Here is a 9,666-nt window from a genome sequence, read left to right on the forward strand (position 1 = left end):
ACTTTAAAAGCAAATTCGACCCCTCAAATAAACAACAGCTTACTGCACAGGAAACTGTACAAGAGATGTCTCTTCAGGGCTTTGAGACCGATAATTTCATTGGATCGATGTACCTCTAGTTTTTCTCTCTGGCATGGGTGGGTTAGCAACTTCCAAACCATACTAAGAAATGTGAGGCTTGGATAGCTAGCTATTCTTCTTCTTCTTCTTCCTCTTCTAACTACTATTTGTGCCCGTCTCTCAGCTGCTTTCTTCCTGATAAAGAAACCCCATCTCATTGCTGCTTTGATCTTTAGCCACCCGACAACAGCTTTTCCAGGGCGTGATCGATCTTCGTCCACAAAGTTTATCATTGGGGATGACATGTAATTTGGGAATCCAAACCCACCATCCTCTGTCACAGAAGCATGTTGACCTCCCATGCTGAAGAGACGGAGAAGGTGCTGCATATCTTCATTCTCGAGCATTTCATTACTTCTCATGCGAATCTCTTCCTCCGAGAGAAAGTCCTCGACTCCCCTGTCCCTGTTGTTCGTCCAATCATCAAATGATTAACATTTGAAGGCTGATAGAAGATCCGGCATTGTGGAATCCTAAGGCAGATGACTGTGGAGGACCGAGAGCAAGCCCGACAGCATTGTTATTAGCTCTTGAGCTTGTGGTTGCTGTGAACTGCTAACCAGCTGATCATATGGCAAAAACTGCGTGTTGTCAAATTGACTACGAGAATTCGAATTCACAAGCTCAGATTGTCCCGTATATCTGGTCGACTGATCATTAAACCCTGTGGTAACCAAATGCCAGCAGTTAAGGGTATTAAGAACATGTTACTTATTTCGTTAAAGGGTATTCTTAAACCCGAACTTTCTTCCTTTCTCAGTATAAACAAAAACAAAAAGCCATCAATCAATGCGTCTTTCCCATCGACTCAAATCCAAACTGATTCCAGCCTTTATAGGAGATAAGTGGGAAATTGAACTACTTGACAATTACTAGAAGTCTAGATCAGATGTTTCTTTTACAACGTATTGATCAATTTTTAGGGTTTTATTATATTAGGTGATCCATTTTTATCCATTTAGCTTAATTCATAGACAAACATTCATCATTTAGAGATGTTAAGCAAGCAAAAAATAAAATTAAGCTATGCTACATATGATTGAACATAAAAATTATTAAAGCTGAAACATTAAAGTGATTATAATGCTTACCTCCAATGTGTGGGCCTGAGAGTATATGCTCCGTAGGAACAGAAACTGGCAACCTTGGTAACTGCAATTGATGATCTAATGCATTAGGGTAGTTTAACGCATCCATCTGAAGTTCATTTCGGGCACTTGACCTCCTATTTTGCTTGATGTTCACCAGTGACTTGCCATCATATATGACTTGATTCCAATTGTCATATGCTTTCGTCACCAGCGTATCTACATAAACCTACACAAATTTTGCTCCCTTCGTTACATAAGCAGAACTTTTATTCGTCGGAAATAAATTGAAAATAACACCACCCCGAGCCTTAAGAATAACCAATCTCAACTAAAGGCATATCAAAAAGGCGGGAAAAAACAACTGGGAAGAAATCAAGCAATTGCATGTATCTGATAAATATTACGGCAGACCAAGGTAATATTGCTGCTAACAAATCTCATATGGTAATCTCAGAAAAGTAACCAAGTACCACAGATGTAGCATCTCATTGACAGGTGAAAAATAGCACATCTTACTCACCTTTTGACTATCAGATAGAGAATCAACAGGTAATACTGTTCCCCAGAAATTAGGCCATTCAACTCATAGATGTTATTGAAGACAACACCGACATCTCTCGTATCATCAGTATAGTAAACATAAAACTTTCCACTCAGCACACAAGTCTTTGCATGATCTAAGAGAGCTTCCCACATCTTATTTGACATGCCACTTCCAAGAATCTACAAACATAAACAAAAAAATCAGAAGAAAAGTTAAAAGCAATAGTCTTTGATTTCATATCCAAAATCCAAACTCACATTTCGTAACTTCTGTTGATCCTTGACTGTAAGCCGTAAAAGTCTTCAACAGTAATATTCCATTACTGTTAAGCTTCTTATGGAATGACCCATCTTTCCCAATCTTTTCCAATCTCCATACTTCATCATTCAATGCAGGTGGATATTCTTATACACTGTCATGCAACTCAATTTAAAAAAAATTCTACAAATCCACATATGAAAAATTAGATACAATATAAATGAACTCACATTCCCCTCTGTGATCCTTGACAATAAAAGCCTCTGTCTTTGCTTCCCGTACACTATACCCTCACAATATCCAGAGGCAACCTTCAGGCCAAGTCTAAATTTCCTGCTTCTAATCCAACTTGAGTGTCAGTAAAGTGAGATCTCCTAGTGTCCCTACCCCTTCTTTGAGTCACTTGCAAGTCACCAGTCAGCAGTGGTCTTTTTCCTTCGCGCTCTTTTACCACATGGCTATCGAATTCTTCTTGCGTCCAATCTTCATCATCCTCATGTTGAAATCACCTTCAAGTACAACAACATCTAGCTTAACAGAGGCCTCAGGTCCAGTTGTTAACATGTCCATTCTTGCTGTCAACTAGAACATGGATGGAAGCACCCTGCTCTCCTTCAACCTTTCCTCCAGTGAAAGAGGAAGAGATAACCTGGACCTGAAGTGGAGCTGTAAGCTTCTTCCATCTGGACCTTCAATTTGTTTCGGAGAAGACCTAAAAAGCCAAAAGTATTAGAAGATTCATCCATATAAGAAAAGGCATCGCAGGAAATGATGAAAGAAGAAAAGTAGGGAGACACGGAGACAAGGAACCTTAAAACCAAAAAGGTGGTTCTAGTAAATAATCGACATCAAAAAGGAGTAAAAATAGTTCATTCAAGAAAGTAGAATACCATCAAACAAGCCAAAAAAATAATAGAAAATAACATCAAAACAAGTTATTGTATGGGTTCATCTATTTCTATCGATGCATTAATGATGCTCAAGTATATCAAAAGGCAAGCAGTGATTCTTATTCCACAACTCTTTCAGAATCTTATTGCACCACTTCCATTCTCATGCACAATATTCTTAAACGGCTACTTAATGAGGCAATACCAAACACAAACTATTAGAATTAACAGAAACTGTGACCAACATTTACTGTTCCTGAACATTAAGAAAAAAACCTATAATTCGACAAGCAAATGCTAAAATGGGTGGTAACAGAAGACAAAAACGTTTAATATGATGTTCCCACATTATGCACAACGCTAAAACATCCTGGAATTTCTCAATAACTAGAATTTACTAAAACCCAGAAGTTCCGAAATGAATATTAGAACCTCCAGCTACTGCAAGATACACCAATTGACAGGAAAACAGTTCTTTTATCACATGAAGTTTAATCTTCTCAAACCTCAAACTCACTAAATGATTTGACATTGTTAAGCATAGGGATGTGATGAACAATAGGCAGAGGGAACAATGCAATATAAGGCTACTATTGATATACCAAACCAAAATCATTGGTCATTCAACACTTAACATGCATCATTGTCCATATCTTCAATTGAAATATATATATATATATATTATATATTAATTAAATGAAGACATCAGAATAGAGAATAATTGCCTTTACAATCATAAATAATCAGACAAATATTTTACCTTCCACTAAGTCTAGGAGGGCCTAATTTTGCCAAAGCTTTCTACCTCTTCACTTACCTGCAAAATGTCAAGCAGACATAAGAAGGAACACAAGGGAAAGAATATAATCCAAAGGGTAAAATGATGGACTACAATATACCTTAGAAATGTGCTAAAAACGGTTGTCCTAAATTGGGCTCATAAATGCTATAGAAAAGGGTCATTTTAGAATCATCCAATAGAATTACAACACAAACAGTGAACATCAATGGAACATGGATGCAGGCAGGCTAGTGACTACACTCAGAAACCCCTAGGCATGAGTGTTTAAGCTATGAAAATCCTAAAAGAAACTCATCATCAGACTCCATAGGAAGGCAAATGTGCATGGACAAGTGATCATTATAGTTAAACCAAAGCATTTTCCATATCATTAACTAGCGCAAAAGGGTAAGGGAGAGAGTGAAGAATGAGTAATATCCCAAAGGGATAGCCATTCTTAGAGACAGTGATAAACAAAACATGGGATCATCTAAAGTTCTATTCAGGACTCAATTTCCCAAAAGCATGAGTTAGTCTAGGATTTATTGAAAATATATGCAAGAATTATGCACTTTATGACAACAGTAAAAACATTAGGAAATCAGGTGAATGATCACATCAAAATCTGATTGAATGACCAGCCTTTATACCTAACAAGGTAAGTTAGGTGAAAGCTGAAACAGTCCAAAAGACTTGCAGGGAAACAGCCTTGTGTAGGTTCATGGGTAAAAATATGAACAGTTAAAAAACGAGCATTTCATTCAAATCTTTCAAATGTAAAGGATATAATCCAAAATTGTGAAAAGGGCACATTTTTGTGTGTCTCTGTATAAATAAACAACAAATGCGCACAAAAGCAAATAGATGCATGTTCATGAGCAGGCATAAATAAGAATGACACAGCACCAATTCAGAAAACTCCCATCAGATGAAGAATATATATAAACAAAGCAGATTCACTGATCACTCATTGACTAATAGTTACCTCAAATCCTCCACAACAAAAGAATTTATCGCAAATAATGAACAAACAGTAGTAAACAGAACTTACAACTCTACAGTTACCTCAAATCCTCCACAACAAAAGAATTTATCGCAAATAATGAACAAACAGTAGTAAACAGAACTTACAACTCTACGAAGAATGGGTTCCAAAGACGAGCAGAGCTTCTGCAAGCTGTCCACCTTGAGAGCTTCTACAATTACGCTGCATGTGATATAAAATAATTTCAGAGAAATTGCTAAGCCGTCGGGGAGAGAAAGTTTTAAACTCCCCAAGTGCAGACAATCAAATGACAAAAGTCAAAAATCTTATAAGGTTAATAATTCACTTTATTTCTTTCCCCCAATTTCCGTGATTGGTTTGATATTTATACTACTAGTTTTTTGCCTCCTAGAAACTTGCCGCAAGTTCATCATGGACTAAAAGGAACAAATTTAATGATAAATAACATAATAATTCTATATAAGCAAAGTTAGATATCAGGTCAAGAATTAGTACTATGGTACCAGAAAACCAAGCAAGCAAACAAACAAAGTACCATTTTCAAAAACAAAAGAGAAAATACCTGGCTAAAGCGGGGCGTTTCCGCTCGGGTGGCTGATTCTCATCTCCTTCCAGACTCCTCTTCCTCTAGTTTGCATTCTCTGAGAACCAAATTCAAAACCCTAATTTTCCCAGATCTGCACAACCAAATCAAATCAACACTCAACAAAAACCACCGGTTTAAATTAAATCTTTACAAAGTTCAAATTAACACTACTCAAAAGTCAAAACCATAATTTCCCAGTTAAACACCAAATATCAAATCAAAAAGTGAAAAAAAAAAGAGCGCAAATCATGTTCTTACTATTACTGGAACGGTTTACACCAAAATTTAACAGCGGAAAAAAATAAAGGGACAAATCCGATTAATAAAAGAAAGAGGAAATTACCTGAGAAAAACGAGGAAAAATTATTGAGTTTGGGGGCATACCAGTCTACTCTGGCGACTCTTAGGCTGAGAAGAGATTCTCGAGGAAAGATCCTGTACGGCTGATTCACGGTAAACACAGTAGGGTCAATGAATTAAGATGATTGTGAATTGGTAATGGAGTTTTCATGTGGTGGTGAGATTTGATGAAGGTGAGTGTAGGCTGGAGACGGTGCAGTGAATTACTAATGGATTGGATTTTTTTTTTGCCAACGTAGGGGTAGTGGTCGGATTAGGCCTGTGATTAAATCGCCACCGCACGTCGGCATTTGCCACGTCATTTTGAAATGTTTATGCCTTTTTCTTTGGAGGTGACGTCCGCTTTTTGGCGAGACGCGCGTCATCTGCTGATGCATCAAATTTACAAATAGCACAATATCAAATTTAGTTCCAGTATTTATTAAAATTATCATTTTAGTCTCTATTATTTTTTAAGTAATAGCAACGTTCCAATTTTTGCTAAAATTATTCATGTTTGATGAAAATTATTAGTCGATTAATTATCAATTCATATTATTAATGTGACATTTCTATGTGCTTAATTACTATAGTACATATCATATCATCAACTTAAATGATATAGCACGTGACACATCGATAATTTGATATATAAATAGCACGTCAACAACATGCATTAAATATTATTTAATTAATAATTTTCATCCAACAAATATATTTTGATTAAAAATTAAAATGTAGGAAACTAAAATAATATAAGAAATCATAAGGGTCAAAATATCATTCTGACAAACGTTGAATACTAACTTTAAATTATGTCTTTACAAATAAGAAGGGTTACTTTCAATTCAGACTAAATTAAATACATATCAATATCGATTCATTTAAAATTAAAATCGATTTGATTCAGTCCAATTTAATTTGAATTTAAATGATAAGATTTGAACCTATATTAAATGTCATATCATTAAAATCGATTTGATTCAGTCCAATTTAATTTGAATTTAAATGATAAGATTTGAACCTATATTAAATGTCATATCTCAAACCAAATAAGTTAATTTAAGTAATCAAATTTACATAAAGTTTATTAAGTCTAAGTTTTCTCTTAATATTTTTGTGTTATTTTCATATTTCCTTTTGATATTTGTGTAGCCAGTGGTGACGTCAATCTTAATGTTGGTTACTAATCGTCATTAATATTAATTATTTATTTTTATACTATGGCCTCTGTTTTTCATTTTTTGTGACATGCTTTTATGCTATTGTGACACTATCTTTATGAATTTTGGTACGTTTTTCACATACCTTTGTGGGTTTTGGTGCTTGCACAAATGATATTTGTTTTCTGATTGTTTATAAGTGGTCAAATATAGTCAAATCTACTTTTTGGTAAAAGGTTGTTTGTCGATATAATTAGAATTATGTAGTGAAGTAGCCTGTCATATAATTTGGTTCGCTCACCACTCCTTTATCACTTCGTAAAACGTCTCGTTCGACAAAAATAATAAATATTTATGGAGGTTACTGAATTTTTTGTATGTTGGTCATAATTTTTAAGGGAATGTTTTGTTTCTCTTCCTATCTTTATCTTTAATACTTTTTGTTTTCTAGGATTTTTTTAATGATTATTATTTCTATTTTTCTTTTTATATGAGTGTATTGCAATTATAATTATTTCTTTTATTTTTATCAGTTAAATTCAATGGCCATTGTTAATTTTATTTTTCTAAGTTTAGGATTTAGATGGCTGATCAAATACTTCTTAATCTATATGAAACAGTGCGAATGTGTCTTTCAGTCCACAACTTAGGTGAATTTTATGTCCATCCCCTTATGACCAATTGATTCAAGGTTGATATGAACGTCCTATTAAAGCCCATGTTTGTGTTGTTCTTCCGACTTAACCCAGTGTTTTTTTTTTTCCTTCTGAAATGATGTTTTGTATGGCTTATGACTCACCCCACAAAAGTAGAGACTCACCCTATCCATTAAGGACCCAAACACGCTCAACTACCAACATAACCAACACCAAAACCAAATGCCCCAAGACCCCCGAGCTTCAGACTCCTCAACCCACAAGATTCCTAAAAAATTCATGCCCTATGCCCAACCAAACACAAACTGGGGAACCGAATGACATCAAGTATATTGATGATGCAGTTGAGCCATTTACTTTTACACCACAACCCAACTCCACAACAAGCATACTCGAAAAGCTGGAGTTCGCAACATGATTTGTTATTAAACATTACATCATTCTTATATAACCAAATGGACCATACAAACCCAAAAAAAGCATGTTTCATATCGGTTTGGCCCCCTTCTTAATCGGTACATTATCCCAAGCCAATAGGAAGCTTCTAACATTGTCAGGAAAACAAGCTCTAAACTCCGAAGCTGGCACCATCTTTGCCAGACTCTCCAAACCACCTTACAGTGGCAAAACAAATGAATAACAGATTCTTGCTCTTCATGGCACAACACGCAAAGAAAAGGATCAAGGTTACCTACCCTCTTTTGGATGATTCAAACAGTGAAGGGATCCTATGATGTACTAGCCTCCAAACACAGGCCTCCACTTTCGGAGGTGCAAGGTTCGCCAAGACCAACTTCCAAACAGGGTCTTTATCCAATCCGCATACTCCACGATCTTACAAGAGTTCCTGGGAGTGTACAACCAGACCCACATGCAATGTCCCACTTTACCCAATGAATGAATTTGCCAACTTTCGCCCCCTACACTTTCACCCTCCTTTTACCATCAAACCACTCCAGCTTCTCAAGTTCATCAAACCACATCTCTACCAGCTCCGAGCGATTATTCCAGCACCTCTCAAAATCATCTTTCTTCTCGAATTGAATTACTACCAATAACCCAGCCCAAGGGCAAACTTAACGTCAAATCCCTTAGACCTGAGAGCATCGTTAACAACATCTGCATTGTACATTCTTTTAATGCGAACAACTAAACAACGGCTTCTCCATTCTTGTTCCGAGTTTGGGATGAGAATAGTTCGCTCGTGGGCTCACTTTTGTCACCCGAGTTCTATGAAAACATCCACACCAGACTAACGAAACCTCTTCTCATTCTAACGTAATTCTTCTCATTAGTCTGCCTCTCCCTTCGCTGTTCCTTACTTCATCCCTGCCCACCCCTACGAGGGCTTCTTTGAAGGACCTTTCATCCTTCATTGCTGCTCTAAACTTTCGCTACTTTAGTTGCTGTCTTCTTCATCTCACCCCTTGAGGAGAATCCCTGAACACCCTAATAATGAATCCATCAAGCCTTTTGCCGCTACCCAGTTCTACTGACCGGTTGGCTTCCGACCACTTCTAAACCTAACAAAGCCAAACGCGGTATTCCTGCCTGCTCTCCTTATATTCCTATAAGCAATGTACACATCCACTATTCACCGTACTCGCTAAAAGCCTCATGAACACGACGAACGGACAACTCTTTTGCTAACGTTATCAATAAACACAGAAAAACCCTTGCTTCTCTCATCGAATGGTGACTAGTCGGCGTTGGCCACGCCCCTCCATCCTTCGATCAAACCTAGCCAGCCTTCCACGACCAACGATCCATCTCCGATCAGATTCCATCCTCCCCAACATCCCCCCCGCGATCGTCACATCTTCGAAATGGCTCTCCACCTTCTGGGTCGCCAACTCTTCTCCTCCCAGCCATTCTGCAATTGTATTTGTAATTACCTTCTATTTTTCTTCGAAAAAAAATAATTATGGCCTAAACTCAGTGTTAGTTTCATCGATAGAATGTGTGATTCAGATAGAATGATTCGAATTCAAATAAGTTTTGATTTAATTTTAAAATATTTTTTAAATTTGAATTATTCTAATTGATTTTATTTTGGTTCAGATTTCGAGTTTTAATTTATAAAGTTCAAATAATAAAAAATTTGAAAATTTAAAATGATATGTTTTGTCTTTAGTTAGATAATTTAATTGATTGTAATTTAATCTTTGATTTCCTTGTTTCTTCAATTACTCCCTTCATTTAAATTCATTTTTTAATCATATTTAAATCACA

The 9,666-nt window shown here is 36.2% G+C and overlaps 1 pseudogene; it reads right to left on the reverse strand.

Annotated features, from left to right (window-relative positions):
• Positions 1 to 123: 123 nt before the first annotated feature.
• On the reverse strand, positions 124 to 8,810 carry LOC120189327 (annotated as a pseudogene).
• Between the last annotated feature and the right edge of the window lie 856 nt (positions 8,811 to 9,666).

This window comes from Hibiscus syriacus, unplaced genomic scaffold (genome assembly GCF_006381635.1).
Source record: "Hibiscus syriacus cultivar Baekdansim isolate YM2019G1 unplaced genomic scaffold, ASM638163v2 tig00116954_pilon, whole genome shotgun sequence".
Classification (NCBI taxonomy): domain Eukaryota; kingdom Viridiplantae; phylum Streptophyta; class Magnoliopsida; order Malvales; family Malvaceae; genus Hibiscus; species Hibiscus syriacus.